The sequence below is a fragment of the Helianthus annuus genome, chromosome 7, assembly GCF_002127325.2.
Source record: "Helianthus annuus cultivar XRQ/B chromosome 7, HanXRQr2.0-SUNRISE, whole genome shotgun sequence".
Lineage (NCBI taxonomy): Eukaryota > Viridiplantae > Streptophyta > Magnoliopsida > Asterales > Asteraceae > Helianthus > Helianthus annuus.
In genome coordinates, this window is record NC_035439.2 from 131993408 (window position 1) to 132018848 (window position 25441).

Below are 25441 nucleotides of genomic sequence, written 5' to 3' on the forward strand. Positions count from 1 at the left end.
AGAAAAATCTCGTCCTTGAGATTTACTGGAATAAATGAGGATATTTCCGCTTCATTTCTGATTCCAGCTCCCAAGTGTATTCTGGTCCTCTCTTTGAATCCCATTTGACTTTGACTAGCACTAGTCGCTTGTGTTTGAGAAACTTGACTTTTCTATCTTCTATTTGTAGTGGTTTCTCCACGAATTTCAGCTTTTCATTTACCTCCACATCTTGAAGAGGTACTACCAGGGTTCGTCTGATAAGCATTTCTTGAGATTGGATACATGAAATACATTATGTACTCCAGCTAGTTCTTCTGGTAGTTGTAAGCGATAAGCAACTGGTCCTATTCGTTGCATTACTGAAAATGGTCCTATGTATCTTGGACTCAGCTTTCCTTTCTTACCGAATCGTACTACTCCTTTCCAAGGAGAGACTTTCAAAAGTACCTTGTCTCCTACTTGAAATTCTAGTGGCTTACGGCGATTGTCTGCATAGCTTTTCTAGCGATCCTTAGCCGTCTTTAGTCTTTCCTTGATTTGAGTTACTTTATCAGTAGTTTCTTGCACAATTTCTGGACCTCATAATTGGCTTTCTCCTATTTCTGCCCAACAAACTGGGGTTCTGCACTTGCGTCCATACAGTGCTTCGAATGGAGCAGCTTCGATGCTTGAATGATAACTATTGTTATAGGAGAAGTCAATTAAGGGTAAGTGGCTATCCCAATTACCACCAAAATCAATTACACATGCTCGAAGCATGTCTTCCAGGGTTTGTATTGTCCTTTCACTTTGTCCGTCTGTTTGTGGATGATATGCCGTACTCAAATTTAGTCGGGTTCCCATTGCTTTCTGGAAACTAGTCCAGAAATGGGAAGTGAAACGACTATCCCTATCTGATACAATGGAGAGTGGAACTCCATGTAAGGATACCACTTCATCTACGTACAACTTTGCTAACCTTTCCATGCTAAAGGTTTCTTTCATAGGTAGGAAATGAGCTGATTTGGTTAATCGGTCCACAATTACCCAAATTGCATCATTACCTTTTCTGGTTCTGGGTAACTTAGTAACAAAATCCATTGTTATGAGTTCCCATTTCCATACAGGCATTTCTAGCTGTTGTAGTAATCCTGAAGGTTTCTGATGTTCTGCTTTTACTTGTGAACAGGTAAGATATTTAGATACATAACTGGCTATATCCTTTTTCATACCTATCCACCAGAAATTATTTCTTAAATCTTGGTACATCTTATTGTTTCCTGGATGTACGGTATACCTAGATTTATGAGCTTCTTCTAAAATCTTATTTCTTAATTCTCCTTGCTTAGGTACCCAAATTCTCTTCTTGTGGAATCTCCAAATTCCATAATTTCCTTGTTCCAGTTCCTTTGTATATCCTTTCATTTCTTCAACATCATCCTTAATTGCGGTTTCTTGAATTTTCTTCAATTGCTCCATTAAATCTACTTGTAGATTTAATCTAAGAGCACGGACTCGCTTTTGCTTCTCCTGATACTTACGACTTAAGGCATCTGCGACTACGTTTGCCTTTCCTTCGTGATACTGAATATCACAGTCGTAATCGCTTAGGATTTCCATCCATCTTCTTTGCCTCATATTTAACTCTTTTTGCCCAAATATGTACCTTAAACTTTTGTGATCTGTATAAACAGTAAACTTACTTCCGTACAGATAGTGTCTCCAAATCTTAAGGGCAAAAACTATAGCTCCTAATTCTAAATCATGAGTCGTATAGTTTTCTTCGTGCTTTTTCAACTGTCGGGAAGCATACGCAATTACCTTTTTGCGTTGCATCAACACACATCCAAATCCTAATTTTGAAGCATCACAATATACTTCAAAATCTTCTGTTCCTTCGTGTAAGGCTAAAATTGGAGCATTCGTCAATCGGTGCTTTAAAATTTTAAAAGCTTCTTCTTGTCTAGGTCCCCATTCAAACTTAGCGGCTTTACAGGTCAGCTTAGTTAAAGGTACAACTATCTTATAGAAATCCTTAATAAATCGTCTATAGTATCCAGCTATGCCTAGAAAACTTCTAATTTCCATAGCTGTTTGCGGGACTTTCCATTTGGTGATTGCTTCTATTTTAGAAGGATCTACGTGAATTCCTTCGTGATTCACCATGTGACCTAAAAATTGTACTTCTTGTAGCCAGAATTCGCACTTTGAGAATTTGGCATAAAGCTTTTCTTTTCTTAACAAAGTTAAGAGTGCATGTAGGTGCTCGCAATGTTCTTCCTGACTTTTGGAATAAATAAGTATATCGTCGATGAATACGATTACAAATTTATCCAAATAGGCTTTACAGATTCGGTTCATCATGTCCATAAACGCTGCTGGGGCATTTGTTAGTCCAAAGGGCATGACTGTAAACTCATAATGACCATACCTAGTTCTGAAAGCAGTTTTAGGTATGTCTTCTTCTTATACTTTCAGCTGGTGATATCCGGATCTTAAGTCTATTTTAGAAAAATACCTAGCACATTGAAGTTGATCAAAAAGATCATCAATCCTAGGTAATGGGTATCGATTCTTAATTGTAACTTTATTTAGTTCCCTATAATCGATACACGTCCTCATCGATCCATCTTTCTTTTTCACAAACAACACTGGTGCTCCCCACGGGGATGAACTAGGTTGTATAAAACCTTTGCTTAGTAATTCATCTAACTGCTTTTTCAATTCTTGCATTTCTGTAGGTGCTAGTCGATAAGGTGCTTTAGCTATTGGGGTAGTTCCCGGAATTAGATGAATTCTAAATTCTACTTCTCTATCAGGTGGTAACCCAGGTAATTCTTCTAGAAAGACATCTGGGTATTCTGAGACTACAGGGATGTCCTGGAGTTCTTTACTTTTAGTGTTAATGATTACAGAAATCATATACACCATTTCTTGTTTTCTTGAATAACTAGCCAGCTTCATTACTGAAATGAATTTCAGTGGCTTTCGAGGTTTATCTCCTGTAATTAAAATTATCTCTCCTGTGGGAGTACGGATTTCTACTGAATTCTTATCACAAAGGATTCGAGCATGGTTGGCTATCAACCAATCCATTCCTAATACTACATCGAATCCGGCTAATTTCATAGGTAATAGGTTTGCAGCAAACTTATGGCCTAAAAGTTCTATCTTTCCTTCCTGCAATACCTTATTTATGTTAACAGAACTCCCATCTGCCGTTTCGACTGTAAAAATCTGCCTAAGAGTGGTTAGGGGTAAATTAAGAGCTTGGCAGAATGAAGTATTGATAAAACTTTGGTTTGCACCAGAGTCAAATAATACTTTTGCAAATACGTCATGAACTAAGAACGTACCAGCTATTACATCTGGGATGAGTTCTGCTTCCTGAGTGGTCAGCTGGAATGCTCTGGCATTCTTTTTAGTAGCTTCGTCAGCTGGTTTGCCTTTATTATCTGCTGGTCTAACCAATTTAGGGCATTCGGGTTTGAAATGCCCCGCTTCCCCGCAGTTATAGCAGATCTTGGTCTTTCTCCTACAATCTTCCTCTCGATGCCCTATAGCTTTGCAGAAATTACAGATTTCCGGACATTTTCCAAAATGTTTCTTTCTGCAATTTCTGCAGAAAGGCGGAGTGGAAGATTGCCCGATACCCCTTTTCTTGAACTTGTTGTTATTACCCATACGAAATCCTTGGGTAATTTTCTGAGCTAATTCCCTCTTCCTAGTTTCATCTCTTGTGCGTACCAATTCATCGGTTAAGGTATTAGCTAATTCCACAGCAACGTCAATGGTACGAGGTCGTGCAGCCTTGACGATGTTACGGATTTCACTAATTAGTCCCCAAATATAGCGGGAAATGAGTACCGGTTCTGGCGAAGCCAGTGTTGGTACCACTCTAGCATATTCAAAGAATGTCGAAGTATAACCACGACACTCTACGCCTACCATATGATGGCTTAAGAACTTATTTGCCATTTGTTCCTTTTCATATTCGGGACAGAATTTTCTTTCTACAAGATTCTTAAATTCTTCCCAGTTCATAGCATAAGTCATCCTTCTTCCTTTTGCTTGTAATACAGTGTTCCACCACTCTAGCGCCCCTTCTTTGAACAAATTCGATGCATACATAACCTGATCTTCTTCGGCACACTTACTTATTGCAATTACTGCTTCGGTTTTCTCTAACCAACGCAGTACTGCAGTTGCTCCTTCATTACCTGCAAATTCAGCAGGTTTGCAAGCAAGAAATTCTTTGTAAGTGCAACCAGGCGTTGCAGCTTTCAATTTCTTAGAAAGTGGAGCCTGTCGTGGATTATGATTGTCATGATTGCCGCCTCCATTCACACTATGACTAAAATTATCTTCCTAAGTACGTTTACTAGGAATGATTTGTTGCGGTTCAACAGGTTTCTGAGCAGCAGCCATGATTGCAGGAATAGCATTAGCTATACCTTGAGTGATGATATTTTCAATATCTTGTCTAGTCATGTATTGGTTTTCCTGATTTTGCTCAGATTGATTTTCTTCATTAACTGATTCATTACTAGCGTTTTCCATCTGATAATTAGTATTGATATAAATTATTAGAATCAAAAAATTGATAACAAAATAATTACACATAAGCACATAAAATCTTTACAACACACATATATATAGTCAAATTGTCGATTTTCTCGACTTCTATTTTGTTTTATAGATTTATATCGGCATCCATACACACTTTTTATCTTACAATGTTTTATTTTCCATTTTACAGAGTTAGATTTTACTATTTCCATTATGATACAGACATACTTCCCACCCCACTATCTTTTGGTCAACTGGCAGTTTTAGTAACGACGCTCCCTTTCGTCGTACTTCCAGGAGATTTGTTCCCCCATTTCCCGGATCCTATTCCCTGTACCTATCAGCTCTTCACCGAACTGACGAAGTTCGGCTAAGTTTCTGTTGCTCATTGGAGGATTGGGGATAGGTTCTGGATCAAACTGTGGGAGAAGAGTATAAGGACTGTTTATCATGTTTTGATATTGCCAGTCGTTCGTCCACCATTCTTCCATTTGGCCTAAAGGTCGAGTATGGATTAGTGAGTCTGGAATAGCTGGTTCCAGATTTACAGGAAGTTGGTTTTCAGCAGGGTAAGGATATGGATTATTGTGGATAGGGCTGATAACATCACAATTTGCCAGTAGACGGTCTATTTCATCTTGAAATGTGATTTCTTCAGGTTGTCTAGAGCTTTCTCCAATTTCTATTCCTTTTTGTTTAGAATTTTCCCCGACTTCTATCTCTACTGGCTTAGAACTCTCTCCGGTTTCGATTCCTTTTCCTTTGTCTATGGGGTTTTCTATTTTGGGGAGTTTCCTAGTGGCTGGCTTTCTCCTGCGCACTTTCCTCCATCCTACATATCTTCTTCTCTTTTTAGGTTTTGCTTTTTCCAGCGGTGGAGCTTGGAATTCCAGAGGTTCCTCTATGTCAGCAATATAACCAGTAAAGTCGTGGGAGACTTCAATTGGTACTGGATATAGGTTGAGATTCTGAAATGCTTCCGATATCTCATTCATGCTGTATAGCATATATGCAAAATGCACAAAAATGCTAAGTTAAAACTTTGGAACAAAGTTTTACAAATAAACATTGCAGTTTTATTGCATACTAATTTGTACAAAAGACAACAGGAAAGAGAACACACTAGGATTTATTTATTTACTGGATAGAAATTTTCTACTAGACCAGGCTTATTGATAGTTTAAAGGTTTGCATTATCTGCTACGGTAGCTAGCATATAAAGATTTGCCCATTTTTCATCTAATTTGTCTTCCCAAGGTGGACTATTGCCTAATTCCTGGATTTCTGGATTAAACCTCACTTTCTTGACTTGGGGTTTCTTTATTTTCTCATGTCCCTTCCTAAGAATCGAATTTCTTTTATCTGGGGTGAGAGGATTTTCATAGTTTGCCTTACGGACAAAAATCCCTTCATCCAGACCTGCTGGGTGTTCTGAGGAAGAGGTTCCTTTTTCTGTGGTTGCAGTATCTAATTTGTGGTAGATAGCAGAAAGCTTTTGTTTACCCATACTGTAAGTTAACAATTAATCAGTTAATAAAACATATATTCACAGAATGGCAATTAGAATTTCTCAATAGGCTAAAATCAATAGTAAGCTTAAATCAGTGGCTCTGATACCACCTTTTCTTGTCATGGCCCTCGGCCTCGGTTTGACCCGGTCCAGAGCCGTGATGCAGGAAATCCCGTGGTATCGATTTAAATGACAGCGGAAGTCTTTTTAAACAGGATCTTTTTAATATTAAAACTGCTCGTTTATATAATATAGGGATAAATCCCATAATTTACAATAAGGTGATTTCCCGGGGAAATCTTTATTTCTCAAAACATGTTTCTTTATTTATTTATGTCACACCCCGATTTCCACGTGTCTCACCGGTGGGCCCGGTGGGGGATTACCGTGACGATGTTGGCAACAATATAGTCAAACCACACAATTATATAATGCACAGCGGAAGCTTAAAGATAAATATATACTTCAACCTCTGGTTGTAATATCAAATGTATTACAGAAGTCGAATATATCCACAGCGGATCAAAATAATAATAATAAAATATTGTTCATTCAGATACGGCATCGAATTTGCGAGACTATTCGTGATGCTTTGGAAGCTAATACCAGCACATTTCGTATAGTACCTGCACTTAATCTTTTTGGGGAAAATACGTCAGTTTGCACCGGTAAATACATTCAACCGACTCTTTTGAAAAGAGTTTAGGAAAATTAATTTAGATGCACCAGGCACAAAATATCTTGACACATTGATTAAAATGCACAGAGGCAAAATTAATCTTTTATACTTGGGACAATTTTGTTAATAAAAATCTTGTATCCGATTTACATGGTTGTCCAACATTTAGGGCCGGTGATTATACAATACAAGCCGGACAAGATTAATCGACACACCACAAATATAATCTCACAAGAAGAATACTCTCACGAGTGAGTATACGTTATACATATGCAACAGGAGGTGTTTTGCCTACACCTTGTGCTTACGTCGTGGCCATTCACTTTTTAAAATGAGCCAAGGATATCCAGGACACGGTCATTAACCCCCAATGTTATTTGTTATCAATCAATACAGATTAAAACGGGATTATGCAATTTAATCATCTCCGATTAAAAGGTTTCTACACCCGACCAAGCGGTATATTTAAAATACCGTATCCCAAGCCCGTATAAGGGAAAATAAGTTAAAAGTATTTACCTTTGCAATGTATATTCCTTAGTCAATTAAATCACCGATATCTTTTACTGGGGCTCCTTATTCTGGAACGAAGGTTTTCAAAATAACCTATTAGAATCCTAACGGGTCTTTATATTAGCCGTAGCCTAGACCGGTTGGTTTCAAAAGATAGATACGGTTTAATCGCGCGGAAAGGCGAAAACCGTGAATGGAATGTGATTCTGACCCAACAAGTCCGGAGACTTGTTTTATACGGGTTTAATATTCACATTCTGGATTTCGGGGTCGAAATGATATGGTTTGACCCGTATCGGCTAATTTATGTAAACTAGTTACATAAGCCGAACCGTGCACGCAATAGGCGTAACGGGTAACCGTGAGAGTCCTACGCTTGCTTCCTAAGTCAATATACCTTAAAAAGGTTGCGGTATCATTAGGATACCTTCCGTGATGCCCGTAACGAGTTTAAGTTAACATTATGCCCCGTAGGGGTTTTTCGGTCATTTTAAAGACTTTTAAAGAGCTTTTCGAGTTCTACAGGAAATCTGAGTTTCCCGAACAGTTTATAAAGTCTAAAATACTTTATTTATTATTTAAAATTAGTAGCAACTGGAATCGGGTCAAAAGACCTTGTAGAACTCATTTTATGGCCAAAAAGGGCGTATTCGGTATTTACCGACCCATAGCCATAACCGTAGGTTATGAGCAGGCTAAAAATAATTAAAAATCTTTAAAATTCCCAAAATATTATTTTACAACAGTGGGTAAAAGTTTTGGTGATAAAATCTTGGCTTAGATAGGTGTTATGCTAATTGCGTCGTTTATTACAAAAGTTTATTTTAATTGCGCTATTTAGCATAACTCTTATTCTAGACCTCGGATTGACGTGAGACTTTAAGGACATGCTTATAATTCAGTGAGCAAGGTTATGGTCCGTTCACGTGTCCGAAATACTCGTTTTATTTTAAAAAGGGCGTTACGGTCAACTTTTAGGCGATTAACGGAAATGCGTAAAAGACTCGGACAAACGATGAACCGGTCACAGAGGGTTATACCATCACGTGACCTGGTCCTAAGGCATATCTATACCTCACTAAAACGGGTCAGAACTGAAGTCAATGCAAAAGTCAAACTTTTGCGACATTCGGCTCCGAACCGGGTTAATATAGCAAATGGTCGATTCAAACGAGCGCAAACAAGTTTATATGCTTAATATCATGTTTTATGATCATCAAAACAGGTTCCATAGTATATACATTACAGATTATGCAAGATTCGCCAAAACAACATTCTGTTGACTTTTTGGGTGCACGTTTGACTCGACATTTGACATAGTTAGAGTGGTGATCAGTGGGAACCCTTTCTGAGGTTTATTACCCACATAATTACCAGCACATAACCATTCTTGATTCGACAATTCACTGAATCATTTGTGAGTTATCGCTAAGTCGACCGTTAGTTACGACGGATCGACTTTTAAGCTAAAACTAAGTTAAAGCTCAAATGGGAAAGGAGTGGAACACTTACTGAGGTCCTATGCACCAAATGTGACCACTTGAGAGGAAGTTGGAGCTCCAGAAATGACCAAATGATGCAGATGATGGGGTGTGAACTTATGGTTGCAACTTAGGCTTTATATAGTGGTTTCAAGCACCACAATTGATTGACAACAAAGTCTAGCACACACCACAACTGATCAACACTTGTCCTTAGTGTTAGGGGTCGTTTAGGGGTCATTTGGAGGTGTTTAAATGCAGATCATGGCTCTTGGAAGGCTGAACAGGCTATTTAAACATGTTTCTGCATCTGGGCGCCTGACGCGGCCCGCATGGAGAATCCATGCTTTTGTACGCGGGCCGCCTGAGTTTTTAAAAATCAGGCGAGAAAAAGAGGAGGCTCGCGGCCCGCCTCAACTTAACCCAAAACTTCACGCGGGCCGCCTGAGGTTAGAATTTCAGGATTTTTAAATCTTTTTGTAATGATGACAAAATCTGGTAATTAATAACGAAATCTTTCGTAATGATTTACCTGACCTTTCGGGTTTGAAGGGGTAACTTTGCGAATTGGCCCTCGGTTATTTACGATTAAGGGCCTCGCGTTATTTATGTGAATTATTAAGTCCTCTGGTTATTTTCAATATTATCTGAAAGGTCTTAACTTTTATTATTGACGCTTTTAACCCCTCGTACACGGATTTGATCATAACTTTCTCGTTTTAAAACGGAACTTCGCGAGATTTATATATCATATTTTAGTGAGTGTATTTTATTGTTACGAAGCCTCGGGTTCGTTAAATGGTCACTCAGAGGTATAATTAAACATGTTGGCACAGTTAACCCCTGTAGCTTGTAAATTCTCACTTTCTTCTGCGTTCCGCTTCCGTACGATCCGTGATTTATTCGTTTGAAGGTACGAGCATCGTTTAGGGTTACTATACAGTATATTTATCCTTGTTTGACATTTATAACCCTCGAATTTATATACTTTCAAGGTTTGTCAACAATAGTCCTTTATTTAATATTAATGCCACGTGTAAACAAATGACACGTGTTAACACATTATTGGACACAAAATTTCGAGGTGTTACATCCTCACCCCCTTAAAATAAATCTCGACCCGAGATTTACTCAAATAAATAAGGGTATTTTTTATTTATTTATTTATTTATTATTTTTTTTATTGTGTCTTCAACTTCCCACGTATATTCGGGACCTCTATGGGCATCCCATTTGACCTTTACAATCGGTACATGCTTTCTTTGAAGCTTTTTCACCTGTCGATTTTCAATCGACAAAGGCTTCTCTAAAAATTTCAAGCTCTCATCTATATGCACATCCGTATGAGGTATCACCAATGATTCATCGGCGAAATACTTCTTTAGATTGCAGATGTGGAACACCTTGTGAATTCCATTGAGCTCTTCTGGTAAGTTCAGCTTGTAGGCAACCGGTCCGATACGTTCGATAACCTCAAAAGGTCCTATGTATCTCGGGCTTAGCTTGCCTTTCTTACCGAAACGCATCACCCCCTTCCAGGGTGATACTTTAAGCAGCACTTTATCACCTACTTTGAAGTGAAAAGCTGTACGCTTTTGGGTCCGCGTAATTCTTCTGTCTATTTCAGGAAACTTTGAGACGGTCACGAATCTGAACAATCTTGTTCGTCGTTTCGAACACTATCTCTGGTCCGTATAATTGGACCTCTCCCGTTTCCGCCCAACGAACAGGCGATCAACACTTCCTACCGTATAATGCCTTGAAAGGCGCAGCCTTTATGCTGGTATGGTAGCTATTGTTGTGGGAGAATTTGATTAGGGGTAGGTTCTTATCCCAACTACCACCTAAGTCTATAGCACACGCGCGTAGCATGTCCTCTAACGTTTGAATGGTACGCTCACTCTGACCTTCCGTCTGTGGATGGCAAACCGTACTGAAGTTCAAACGCGTGCCCAAAGATTTGCTGGAAGCTCTTCCAGAAATGTGACGTGTATCTAGTATCCCTATGGAAGATAATAGACACAGATATGCCGTGTAAGGCTACAATATTATCAACATATAATTGGGCTATGGTGCCGGAGTTATAAGTCTCCTTTATGGGTAAGAAATGAGCTGATTTAGTCAGCCTATCGACTATAACCCATATTGTGTTGTTTCCTTTCCTGGTTTTGGGTAACTTGGCAATAAAATCCGTAGTTACCATCTCAGCTTTGACTTGCGCATAAGTCAAGCGTTTGGCTACATGAGTGGCTACAGACTTTATCAAGCCTATCCACCAGTGATTTGCCTTTAGATTCTGGCATCTTATGGCAGTTCTTAATCGTTGCTTAATTAGGGTTGCGGCAATTACTATATAAGCAATATGAACCGTCTTTCTTAATTAATAATATAAAATCTCTAGAATATTGAGTCAGGCTATATGAGCCTATATCTTAAAACTTATTTAATCAAGGTTTCGATTGTTTTATAAGCAATATGGAGCTTTCACAATACTCCAGTCCACAATGGGATGTTAATATCATTTCTACCTGCCTCTCAGGAGGTAAGCAGGGAAAAACTTATAAGAAGATAATCTAGATACAGGGAGACTACCGAGATTTTCATATCTCAGGCTCCAGTTCATTCATTATTGTTTGTGCCAAACAAGTGACACATATAAGTCCACGAATTTCCAATTCGGGAACATTTACTTGGCCAATACCATTCTGGATATCTTCTTTGAATACTACTAGTCGACATTAGGACAATATGACCATTGGGATATCTCAGGGGTTCCATGTATTAAACCTCCATACTGATCAGGCATGGATATAATCTATGGGACACATTAGAATACGCCAATCCTCATATGGCACTTTTATCAAACATAGTTTGGCATTCGCAGGCGATAGATGAACAATGAAGGAAGAAAATAAAAATAAAAATAACATATGTTGTTGTACTCTATGTGAAGAAAGAGGACTCTTAGATTTTTCGGAAGGATTCCTTGTTGATACCAGAAGAATAGGTTACTAAGGTTTTCTCGATGATTTATACCTTGTGGCTAATATAAAAGTTCTCTAAGATTATTGTTTATAAAGAATTTACTGGTATCCGAACCAAAATAAACTCTTAGTATTTAAATTACTGATAAAATGCCAAGGAATATACCTGTTGCCATTATTTATGGACTAGCTCAGGCATTTTAGGCGTCTTCAATTTTAGGCTTTAACTCCTCCGCCGCATTTCCTTTGACATTTTTAGGGCACGTAGTCTTGATGTGGCCTTTCTCATTACAGCCGAAACAGACGGCATTCTTCATGTCCTTGCAGTCCAACGTTTTATGTCCCTTAGACTTGCAGATCCCACAAGCCCTAGGCTGCGATTTAGATTTTGGTTCGAACCTGCATTTCCCATAATGGCGCTTCTTGCAGGTCTCACATTCTGGTTTCTGGTCGGACTTTTGTTTGTTCTTTTTCTTGGAACTCTGGGAGTTATCTACGTCCCTTTTCCTTTTTAGTTCATCCTTTGCATCAGAGGCATGAACAAGACCCTCCTTAGGAGTAAGGAAAGGTGGTCCTAGGTAAAATTTGGACCGAGCCACAAGGGGCTCCTTTAACTTTTTCACAGCCTTCTTCACAGCTTTTCTAACGGCTGCGTCTATCATAGTCTGTAGAACATCCTTGGAAATTCTAAGGTTTACAATTTCAGCATCATTAGCATGCGTCGCGTCATCAATGGCGCGATTGACTGTTGCCTTATCCGAGTTTGCCATACTCGATGTGGGTTCCTAACACCAATAAAACAATTTCTTAGCCGCAATCCAACAACTGCTATTCTTTATCCTGATGGCCTTAAGATATACTAACCATGGCATTTATAGACCATATTGGTTAATATAGTACTAACATTCTCAATGAATGTTATTAAATATATATTCATTATGTTTAGCCTAGGTCACGAGGGACCATCAACGGCATTTAAGGTTTGGGCCTAATTCATCATCTTGTTGACAGGGGATCAAAATGTCACATCCGTCTTTATATTGATGAATTTTGGATAGCTCGAAAGCTTGCCATAAGGATATTAGAAAAGAGTGATTCCTAATAGATACAGACATAAATCTAGGATTCGTTGGAGTGTTTTCTTAAGTATTAACGACAAATTTTTCATCTCGGATTAAACGATCGGAGTCCTAACAGACGGAGACAATAATTATCAACAATCATTATTCATTATAGAGTTATATGTGCCAGTGGTAATTAATTTCTGCATACTGTTTAATAAGGAAGGTACCTGCTATATATTTATCATACTGCATCATCCCGTGGGCGTTCATCCTGAAGATTCATGCGTTTGTTTTCCTGACCTCTCCCGGCTTCTTTATAAGCTCTGGGCAGCTGGTTTTGATGTGCCCTTCCTCGTTACAATTGTAACATGTGGCGTTCTTTAACCCCTTGCAATCTAAGGTTTTGTGACCCTTGGTCTTGCAAATTCCACACAATTTAGCACGTGGGTTGATTGTACATTTTCCAAAATGTTGCTTTTTGCAGTTACTGCATTTGGGTTTGTTATCAGGCTGGCTCAAGTTCCTTCTAAACTCGGGATCTTTCCCACACTCCGAGCTTTCCTTCTTCTTCTTGTTAGTTTGCTGAGAGTTTTCCTCCTCTCTTTCCCTTCTTCTCTCGCCAGAAGCCTTAACAGACTTAATTCTGATTGCATCTAAGGTGAGAGATAAGGATAAGTCCACCGCGGACCTATAAGTGGTTGGCCTAGATGCTTTAACATTTCCTTTTATCTCTGGTGCTAGGCCTCCAATGAAACGCGCTATGCGTTTAGGTTCAGGGGTGACTAAATAAGGAACTAGGCGGGACATAGTGTTGAAACTTGTCACGTATGCCTGACAATTCAAATTTTCCATGACCAAGGCCAGGAAGTCCGATTCTATCTTTTCTACTTCATGTTGAGGGCAATAGTTTTCTTTGACTAATGCAACAAATTGGCCCCAAGATAAGTTGTAGAGTAGAACCTTCCCCGTGGCTTGGAGTAATGATCTCCACCATGCCAACGCTTCTCCTTTAAATGATTGTGAAACAAATTTCACAACATCTTGCTCCGCACAACCGCTGATGTCAACAACAGCGTCCATTTCATCAAGCCATGTCATGCAATCGATGGCCCCATTTTCTCCTGTAAAGTCTCTGGGCTTGCAGGAGACAAAATATTTATATGAACAGGTCTTAACTGATGCCTCTTGATGAAACACAACTTGTCCAGACGGAATACTCCTTTGATTTGACAAGTCATGGACATCGTCCTCCCTTGACTCATGCGTTTTAGGAGTGGGCTTACTACAAGCCATAGATAGAGTCTGGGAGTGGGTATCATTTGGTTCATCATACTGTCGATCAAGAGCTCGAGTAACAGCATAATCTATTATTGCCTGCAGTTCTGCTCCAGTTACATTAATTCTGGTAGCATCATTGTTGCCCTTCAAGTGACTGTTAGCTTCATCTAATCCAGCCATGTAGCTTGATTGCTACATAAATATTAACAATGATTTATTCAGAGATTATTGTGGAATCATCATCCTTGACGATTTATCAACCATGGTAACATAAACCATATTGGTTAACTTGTTAGTTATATTGAATTAGTATTTTCCATTATAATTTATCCTAGTTATATAAACATTAAGGATATTAAAGTGGCGCATAAGGCCTAGTCACAAGGACAATTCTAAATTCTTGTAAGCCATGATTTCAGAGAATCGAGGCATTTAAGGTTTGAATCACGTTCATTACCTTCTCTTGACAGGGAGTTGTAGACTTCAACTGTCTTTTGTCTTTTAGGACAATAGGTATAGCCCGTGGGCATTTCCCTTCTGAGGGATGGTTATAATATGATCATCTTCTCAGATGCTATTAGTCGAGATTGTATGGATCCTACCGACTATTATGCTTGGACCTGGTCCAACACTTTCAGACAGGAGGTCACAGACTGTCACGACCCCCGACCCCATCTAGCCGGAATCGGTGCCGTGAGCAGTTCAGTGGTACCGGTGATTATTTTGAAAAATATTGCAGCGGAAATTTCATCAGGACCGTGAGTTAGGAAAAATATCAGAGTTTAGAAACACCGGATTTTATTTAAATGGATGGAATAAATTCCAAGTTTTACAAAGGTAGCTTTTAATGAAAACAATATTTCTTAAGTTGATTTAATTAATACAATAAGCCACTTCTTGAAGTCTTTTAGTGCCGGATCCAATCCTTACTCCAATCTACTGTAATTACCTGAAACGCGTTTTAAAAAGATTTTGTCAGCGGGAAATACTGAGTGAATTATTCATTTTACTGAAAATGACACGTTTTATGATTATTCACAGTGTTAAGATCTTTTACGCATGTTTCTGATATCAACCAACTACCCACAGTATTTGTCACTCGACCGAATCTGTGACAGTGGTCATATCACCATTGGCTGCCCCAATTAATGACGTAAATCAATTAAATTAGGTTCGCCCACCTAAAATGATTTAAACTGTAATATTGTGCACAATACCCCACATACTGGCTGTAATTTGGTGATTACATCAACTTAATCACTGGTATTATAATCTCGGAAAATGAATTTGGAGTATTGTAAAATAGTTAATAACTCACAAACGGTGAGAAAAGAATTTATAAAAGAAGAATAACTCACAAATCATCATGCAGGATTGAGTTAACAAACTTCTTGATTCTACTTCTTTCGATAATTAGGCATGTACTTTATTATTCTGGATCTTCTGATGATTTAATAGTTTGTTTGATTGTAAGGGTGTAGTTGGGAGTGTTTTTGGTGGTTTAACAGAATAGAATACGTGTTGGTGTAAAACCCAAATCAAACCTTAACGGTAGTCATGAGATTCGAACCTTAACGAATTTCACAAAAACCGGGTTAATGATCAATACAGCAGTTACGATAATTTCCCGAGATCAAATTCTCACAATGAATGACCAAGTGCAATACTTCAACTCATTTATCAAAATGACAAACGACAAAGTATAGTACTTCAACTCGTATATCGAATTATCGACAACGACAAAGTACAATGCTTCGGCTCATTTATCGGATTACCGACAAACGATAAAGCATAGCCCAATGTGGGCGGCACTTAGGCATTCTTTGGATATATTGATCACTCGAAAAATGAATCGTAATAGCGATTGAGTGATTATTGGTTAGAACACCAACGTATAGAGAGAAGAAGAAGAGAAATGAGCAAAGAAAAATGAATCCTAAGCTTCTTATTTATAACAAGCAGGCAGGCAGCTCAATTTCATATTCTGGTCGATGTGGGATTCAAGTGACGTGCTTGCTAGCTAGCTTGACGTGCTAGCTAGCTAGCTTAGTTATTTTATTTCAGCTGCTTAACTCGTTTTTCTTGTATAACTTTTAAAATATAACGTTTTATAAAACGACGAATATGTCTTTAGAACGAGCATATTTTTATCTACGTTTTAACCTAAGTTTCATTAAAAACGGAGTAAGGAAAAAAAATAATATATTTTATTATTAATATTAAACGTTCTTATACGACCTCATATATATCTATTTTTAATAGACCTTACTTAGCTTAATTAATCTTGTTAGCTTAATTAATATTGATTAACTGATTAATTAATCATACTAAACTTAATTAGGGTTTCCTTATTGCATAATTATCATACTAAATATTAATTTTAGTGAGGGTTGTTACATTCTCCCCACCTTAATAAAAATCTTGTCCTCGAGATTTGAACCATGATATTTTCTTGGGGTTATGTTTCTTCTTTTAATTAAGAGGAATAATGTAGCGTTGAATGGAATCAAAAGATATTTTGAGGGGTATGGACATTTTAAAAATAAAAATGATTTGTTAATGATTACCCGAAAATCAATATTGTTTACTTAAATGGTAATAGATAACAGGATTTAGTGTATTGTAATCTGAGTACATAATTGTACCAAGAAAATGACGAATCAAACGAATGACTCATGAATAGGGTTTAACACAGGCTACAACTCTATTTGGATGCTACAAAGCGTTGGTAATGATTTGAAAGAATTCCATAATGATGACCGAATAAATTCACCGTTTTTGAAATTGTGAGTTTCAAGGAAGCGAATCTAGATATTTCAAAAATGAAATGTTCAAACGAATGAGATGAAATGGTGTAGTTTTTTTCAAGGTGCTTGGGTTTAAGCCAAAAGATATATGATCTATAGATCTTTAAAATGAATGTGAAGAACTTTTTGGAATTAGTAAAATTCTTTGTCAGAAGAAAACTTACCTTGATTGGTACCTAAGGAAGACTTAAGGTTGACCAATTAAAAATGAAATGAAACCATGAAAATGATTCGGCAAATATTGAATTATGATATGAGAAAATCAATGTGCTGAGATGGGTGATTTGTAAGAATACATGAAAAGACAATAAAGTTAGAGTATTTTTGTCTTAATACAAAATTGTATTCAGATGATTTTAATCAAAATGTTTGATTTAAAGATAGGTGATATTTTGGTTTACTAAATACCTTTTCCTTTTATGTTATCATAAAGTAGAATAATAAATAAATATAGATAGGTTTAAAATATCAAAACCCGTAATAATAATAATATATGTTTTATAAATAGGTTTACCCAATATCGTGGAACTCATGATTATTATTTTTAAAATCAAGTATGTTTACTATAAGATTAGGGTATCATGAAAGTAGAATAATAAATGTTTATTTTAATATCGAGCATACTTAAATATTGGCTTGCGTAAATGACATTTGATATTTTAATATGTACATATTATAAAGGAATAGTTCTATAAGTATTTAATAGTTGTGAAATATTAACCAAAAGTTTATTTATAACATGTCTTGCTTATGAATATTTAGGCGATTATTTAGATAATTTTATTCGTCTCTTTATTTGTTTTATGAAAATATGTTTTCTATTCACAGTACGAAGTATATATATATATATTTATAAAAATATTTGTATATATAATTGAAATTTATATTAAATAGTTATTATCATTGTTGGATATTGGTTAGTACTGCCTTGTTTAAGCATAGGTGATCAGTCCATGCCTAACTAAGGCTGCGCTATCCAATATCTGTCTTGATAATACCCTTAAAATAATGTTAATACCTACTGTTATTAATATTTAAATATTTACTAAAAATAAATAATTTAAACGAGATCAGCGAAATTTTCAAATGTTGTGAAAAATGTCACCACAAGGTGATTGTAATCAAATAAATGTTTTGATGAATTCGAAGACTAAACAAGCATGCTATGGTTCAAGAGAATTGAAGTGCTTGTCGGGACTATTTTGAATATGATGGCTTCAATCCATCATATGGGACTTTGAATTGAATACATGATGCGAGCAGGTTCACACAATTGAACTTGGTGTAAACAAAACGAGTTCATGTATTAATAAGAAATTTTGGGATATGTTTACAACAAAAACCATGTATGCTAAAGGAAATTGAGTTTTTTTTTCAAGGAACTTATTGACTCAATATTAAAGAGTCAACGTTTTGCAATAAACGTGGTTTATAAATGCAAAGATTAAGTATAGTGATATGATATTTGAACTTTTGATAAAAATAATAAATTGGAATGAAGCCCTCCAGGGGTCTTTATAAATCAAATGAACCACATGCGAAACAAACAGTGCATGTGTAAAGTGTGGATTTACCAAGAAATGAAATAGATCAATATTTGCTACTATGAAAGAAATCCTCATGGTATGATGACTATTAGAGGAAGTAAAAACACGAAAGTCAATTCTTTATAGGCAGAAGTCAGAATTGTAACGAAAGAAATATAAGAGCTTTATCTGGAATTTCGTGTGATAACTTATTTGTTTAATGACATTATCAGAGAATGTCGAATGAAGTGAAATGGAATAGGGAATGTGCAAAACTATATGACTTCTTTTGTAGTACTAATAATTATGACTCAGGTTAAACTATGTACCGATGTTTGTGAAATGTTGTTCCAACGTACCTCAGCGAGATTTTGATTGTTTTGTAAGATCATGTGGCAAAATACCTCTTTTTGATGAGTAGTACTTTTACCGACGGAATTAATATTGGTGTCATCGTGCCTAATTTATATTTTCCAAAGGTCTTGCCTTGGAAGTTGTGTGTATGATAAACTTTGACGTCTGTGGACGTATAATTTAAGTTTTATGTGTTTTCTTGTGCATTAGCACAACTTGACATGCTTCTTACTTGCGTTCATAATTTATGGCGTTAATAATTTATGGTAACGTATTGGTAATTCTTATATTTTTGATGGTGTCCCAACTTAAAGGGGTTTCCATTTATTATTGTTGCTCGAGTTACGAGGTAGATGATCAAACGAAAGAATGTTTGACATCAAAATTAAAGATATATGCGAAAGATTCCTGATAAAGAAATCTATATACATATGCTTGTGCTTTATTCTTAATTGACTTTTGGAATTCCTTATAGATATACATATCTATATTATATATTTCACATGTTGTAATATACATACCTTTCATAGGGTTAAAGGTATATAATAGATTCATATTTCCAAAAACCAGTCAGATATTTGGTCATGATACTATTTAGGGAAATCTTGTTACTGTTTTGACATACCATTTATCCCGTCTTATCCGGTTCGCGCCGGAGCGGTAATTTCAGTATATCCGGACAAGCTGGAGAGTCTGCTACTCTATACCCAGTTTTGCCGGAGAAAATTTTCTATTTCCCATAAATAGTATCTTTTCAAGATTTTAAAAGTGTCTCTTTTATTAGGACTTTTACCCAGAATCAAGGAAATTTGTATTTCCATAATATATCTTTATTCGTGACCAAGTAATACTAATAAACAAGAATAAGTAGCAATTAAATGCTATTGCCTGCTAGTCGTTATTCTTATTGAATAACAATTATACTTCTTTATACTCATATAAGTAATTTTATCTTGAAGCTTATATTAAGACAAAATTCTTAAGTTCGAGTCTAAATATCATTCAGAGTGCTATCAAATAATATTAAGTTTCTAATTTTCCGTTTAAGCTTAGGTATTATTATAACACCTATTTGCATAAACAAGTGGCTTAGCTTATACTAAGGCATCTTTTCTTATGTGCAAGTTTAAATGCTATCAGATGTGCTACCAGTTAAGTTAATAGCAATCTCCTAACTCTTTTATTTAAGCTTAAGTATTGTTATCAGAACACTTTATAGGCTTAAAGTAGTGGCTTAGCTCTGATACCACCTTCTGTCACGACCCCCGACCCCATCTAGCCGGAATCGGTGCCGTGAGCAGTTCAGTGGTACCGGTGATTATTTTGAAAAATATTGCAGCGGAAATTTCATCAGGACCGTGAGTTAGGAAAAATATCAGAGTTTAGAAACACCGGATTTTATTTAAATGGATGGAATAAATTCCAAGTTTTACAAAGGTAGCTTTTAATGAAAACAATATTTCTTAAGTTGATTTAATTAATACAATAAGCCACTTCTTGAAGTCTTTTAGTGCCAGATCCAATCCTTACTCCAATCTACTGTAATTACCTGAAACGCGTTTTAAAAAGATTTTGTCAGCGGGAAATACTGAGTGAATTATTCATTTTACTGAAAATGACACGTTTTATGATTATTCACAGTGTTAAGATCTTTTACGCATGTTTCTGATATCAACCAACTACCCACAGTATTTGTCACTCGACCGAATCTGTGACAGTGGTCATATCACCATTGGCTGCCCCAATGAATGACGTAAATCAATTAAATTAGGTTCGCCCACCTAAAATGATTTAAACTGTAATATTGTGCACAATACCCCACATACTGGCTGTAATTTGGTGATTACATCAACTTAATCACTGGTATTATAATCTCGGAAAATGAATTTGGAGTATTGTAAAATAGTTAATAACTCACAAACGGTGAGAAAAGAATTTATAAAAGAAGAATAACTCACAAATCATCATGCAGGATTGAGTTAACAAACTTCTTGATTCTACTTCTTTCGATAATTAGGCATGTACTTTATTATTCTGGATCTTCTGATGATTTAATAGTTTGTTTGATTGTAAGGGTGTAGTTGGGAGTGTTTTTGGTGGTTTAACAGAATAGAATACGTGTTGGTGTAAAACCCAAATCAAACCTTAACGGTAGTCATGAGATTCGAACCTTAACGAATTTCACAAAAACCGGGTTAATGATCAATACAGCAGTTACGATAATTTCCCGAGATCAAATTCTCACAATGAATGACCAAGTGCAATACTTCAACTCATTTATCAAAATGACAAACGACAAAGTATAGTACTTCAACTCGTATATCGAATTATCGACAACGACAAAGTACAATGCTTCGGCTCATTTATCGGATTACCGACAAACGATAAAGCATAGCCCAATGTGGGCGGCACTTAGGCATTCTTTGGATATATTGATCACTCGAAAAATGAATCGTAATAGCGATTGAGTGATTATTGGTTAGAACACCAACGTATAGAGAGAAGAAGAAGAGAAATGAGCAAAGAAAAATGAATCCTAAGCTTCTTATTTATAACAAGCAGGCAGGCAGCTCAATTTCATATTCTGGTCGATGTGGGATTCAAGTGACGTGCTTGCTAGCTAGCTTGACGTGCTAGCTAGCTAGCTTAGTTATTTTATTTCAGCTGCTTAACTCGTTTTTCTTGTATAACTTTTAAAATATAACGTTTTATAAAACGACGAATATGTCTTTAGAACGAGCATATTTTTATCTACGTTTTAACCTAAGTTTCATTAAAAACGGAGTAAGGAAAAAAAATAATATATTTTATTATTAATATTAAACGTTCTTATACGACCTCATATATATCTATTTTTAATAGACCTTACTTAGCTTAATTAATCTTGTTAGCTTAATTAATATTGATTAACTGATTAATTAATCATACTAAACTTAATTAGGGTTTCCTTATTGCATAATTATCATACTAAATATTAATTTTAGTGAGGGTTGTTACACAGACTACCACTGTCGTTGTCCTATCGGACCACAAGTTTAGCCCGTAGGCACTTCATCACTATCGGATGTTTATAACGTGATCATCTTATAGGATGACACAAGCCATGATCTCAAGATCACTAGACTAGATAAGAAAATTGGAAGAATCCAATATAAGGATGACTGCTGTGATTTTATCGAATCACATTTGTCAGGAGTGCTAACACGTTCTTAGGTGTTAACAAGGATTTGAATCCCTTGGGTAGGTTTCACCATCTTGGCCGCGTAGGCTAGATTTCACCTTTAAGATTCCTTTTATAAATGCCTACTGGCAGGGAAGGAAGGATATTTATTTTTATTTAGGATTTTATCATAAATCCTAATTTATAAGTTAATATTAGCACAAATGGCCTAGTTGCGTAGACAAGTTTTATAAGCCATGATCGTCTGGGATCGAGGCATTTATTAATAGCACAAAAGGCTTAGTCACACGGACAAGTTTAATTTATAAGCCATGATCGTCTGAGATCGAGGCATTTAGTAATAGCACAAAAGGCTTAGTCACACGGACAAGTTTAATTTATAAGCCATGATCGTCTGGGATCGAGGCATTTAGTAAGAGCACAAAAGGCTTAGTCACACGGACAAGTTTAATTTATAAGCCATGATCGTCTGGGATCGAGGCATTTAATAATAGCACAAAAGGCTTAGTCACACGGACATATATAATTTACATGTTATGATTTCAGAGAATCAAAGCATTTGAGGTTTGAACCTAGTTCATTACCTTTTTCTGACAGGGAGTCATAGACCACCACTGCCTTTTGTCTTATATGAAAATTTGCATGGCCCGTAAGGACTGAAGGATAATTATGTCCTTATAGGGACTAATAAGAAAACGATTTTCAGTAAGAGGAGTTTCTTCTTCATTATTATTTTTGACTGCATTCCCCTCGGATGTTCGTTTCATTTTAGTCGCGGTACGAAGCTCAGCATCTCGGGACCCCGGGTGTGGAGAACTCCTATTACGGCTTCTTCTCTTGGCGACGTATCCAATATATAAAAATAATTGGAAGCAATAAATTTCAGATTAGAATCGGGAGTAATCCTATGTTAAGTCTAGACTCAAGTATGTGCAATTGTGTCACTGAGATTAAACACATTAGGATAGTGTTTAATTCACTCAATGTTGGCTCTGATACCAACCTGTCACACCCCGATTTCCACGTGTCTCACCGGTGGGCCCGGTGGGGGATTACCGTGACGATGTTGGCAACAATATAGTCAAACCACACAATTATATAATGCACAGCGGAAGCTTAAAGATAAATATATACTTCAACCTCTGGTTGTAATATCAAATGTATTACAGAAGTCGAATATATCCACAGCGGATCAAAATAATAATAATAAAATATTGTTCATTCAGATACGGCATCGAATTTGCGAGACTATTCGTGATGCTTTGGAAGCTAATACCAGCACATTTCGTATAGTACCTGCACTTAATCTTTTTGGGGAAAATACGTCAGTTTGCACCGGTAAATACATTCAACCGACTCTTTTGAAAAGAGTTTAGGAAAATTAATTTAGATGCACCAGGCACAAAATATCTTGACACATTGATTAAAATGCACAGAGGCAAAATTAATCTTTTATACTTGGGACAATTTTGTTAATAAAAATCTTGTATCCGATTTACATGGTTGTCCAACATTTAGGGCCGGTGATTATACAATACAAGCCGGACAAGATTAATCGACACACCACAAATATAATCTCACAAGAAGAATACTCTCACGAGTGAGTATACGTTATACATATGCAACAGGAGGTGTTTTGCCTACACCTTGTGCTTACGTCGTGGCCATTCACTTTTTAAAATGAGCCAAGGATATCCAGGACACGGTCATTAACCCCCAATGTTATTTGTTATCAATCAATACAGATTAAAACGGGATTATGCAATTTAATCATCTCCGATTAAAAGGTTTCTACACCCGACCAAGCGGTATATTTAAAATACCGTATCCCAAGCCTGTATAAGGGAAAATAAGTTAAAAGTATTTACCTTTGCAATGTATATTCCTTAGTCAATTAAATCACCGATATCTTTTACTGGGGCTCCTTATTCTGGAACGAAGGTTTTCAAAATAACCTATTAGAATCCTAACGGGTCTTTATATTAGCCGTAGCCTAGACCGGTTGGTTTCAAAAGATAGATACGGTTTAATCGCGCGGAAAGGCGAAAACCGTGAATGGAATGTGATTCTGACCCAACAAGTCCGGAGACTTGTTTTATATGGGTTTAATATTCACATTCTGGATTTCGGGGTCGAAATGATATGGTTTGACCCGTATCGGCTAATTTATGTAAACTAGTTACATAAGCCGAACCGTGCACGCAATAGGCGTAACGGGTAACCGTGAGAGTCCTATGCTTGCTTCCTAAGTCAATATACCTTAAAGAGGTTGCGGTATCATTAGGATACCTTCCGTGATTTCCGTAACGAGTTTAAGTTAACATTATGCCCCGTAGGGGTTTTTCGGTCATTTTAAAGACTTTTAAAGAGCTTTTCGAGTTCTACAGGAAATCTGAGTTTCCCGAACAGTTTATAAAGTCTAAAATACTTTATTTATTATTTAAAATTAGTAGCAACTGGAATCGGGTCAAAAGACCTTGTAGAACTCATTTTATGGCCAAAAAGGGCGTATTCGGTATTTACCGACCCATAGCCATAACCGTAGGTTATGAGCAGGCTAAAAATAATTAAAAATCTTTAAAATTCCCAAAATATTATTTTACAACAGTGGGTAAAAGTTTTGGTGATAAAATCTTGGCTTAGATAGGTGTTACGCTAATTGCGTCGTTTATTACAAAAGTTTATTTTAATTGCGCTATTTAGCATAACTCTTATTCTAGACCTCGGATTGACGTGAGACTTTAAGGACATGCTTATAATTCAGTGAGCAAGGTTATGGTCCGTTCACGTGTCCGAAATACTCGTTTTATTTTAAAAAGGGCGTTACGGTCAACTTTTAGGCGATTAACGGAAATGCGTAAAAGACTCGGACAAACGATGAACCGGTCACAGAGGGTTATACCATCACGTGACCTGGTCCTAAGAGAGTCCTAAGGCATATCTATACCTCACTAAAACGGGTCAGAACTGAAGTCAATGCAAAAGTCAAACTTTTGCGACATTCGGCTCCGAACCGGGTTAATATAGCAAATGGTCGATTCAAACGAGCGCAAACAAGTTTATATGCTTAATATCATGTTTTATGATCATCAAAACAGGTTCCATAGTATATACATTACAGATTATGCAAGATTCGCCAAAACGACATTCTGTTGACTTTTTGGGTGCACGTTTGACTCGACATTTGACATAGTTAGAGTGGTGATCAGTGGGAACCCTTTCTGAGGTTTATTACCCACATAATTACCAACACATAACCATTCTTGATTCGACAATTCACTGAATCATTTGTGAGTTATCGCTAAGTCGACCGTTAGTTACGACGGATCGACTTTTAAGCTAAAACTAAGTTAAAGCTCAAATGGGAAAGGAGTGGAACACTTACTGAGGTCCTATGCACCAAATGTGACCACTTGAGAGGAAGTTGGAGCTCCAGAAATGACCAAATGATGCAGATGATGGGGTGTGAACTTATGGTTGCAACTTAGGCTTTATATAGTGGTTTCAAGCACCACAATTGATTGACAACAAAGT